The sequence below is a fragment of the Sinocyclocheilus anshuiensis genome, unplaced genomic scaffold, assembly GCF_001515605.1.
Source record: "Sinocyclocheilus anshuiensis isolate Anshui unplaced genomic scaffold, SAMN03320099.WGS_v1.1 scaffold492, whole genome shotgun sequence".
In the NCBI taxonomy this organism is placed as follows: Eukaryota; Metazoa; Chordata; class Actinopteri; order Cypriniformes; family Cyprinidae; genus Sinocyclocheilus; species Sinocyclocheilus anshuiensis.
In genome coordinates, this window is record NW_015558605.1 from 643,778 (window position 1) to 644,152 (window position 375).

At 32.3% G+C, this 375-nt stretch overlaps 1 protein-coding gene across 1 annotated transcript in view; it reads right to left on the reverse strand.

Annotated features, from left to right (window-relative positions):
• Window positions 1–375, reverse strand: part of LOC107680187 (gastrula zinc finger protein XlCGF57.1-like) — a 964,523-nt gene that overhangs the window by 48,504 nt on the left and 915,644 nt on the right. The window lies entirely within an intron of this gene.

A 375-nucleotide genomic window follows, 5' to 3' on the forward strand; every position in this document is an offset into this window, starting at 1 on the left:
TAGAACGAGCCGTTTTAGGTAGGTGTGGCTGACTCTTAACTTTTATAAAGAATATCTCTTTGAATTTGAGACTTCAGTTTTTGCAACTTTACAGATCTTCTTTATGCACCAAGAGCTTGTAACACTCCAAAGAGAAAGGAACAATTGAAATCGCATCATATGACCCCTTTAACATGGGTTTCAAATGATGAATGTTGAGATTTAAAGTTTTCAATTGATATATAATTTCTGATGATTTCTAAAGTGTGATCGAGAAAAAGGCAACAAAGAAGACTTTTTGTGACAAAAGTCAGAACTCCGGTTATGATGAAGATTTTTGAGGTGCACTCTTGTCATAAATTAATCTATTACTTTTCCTACATAATTTTTAACAAA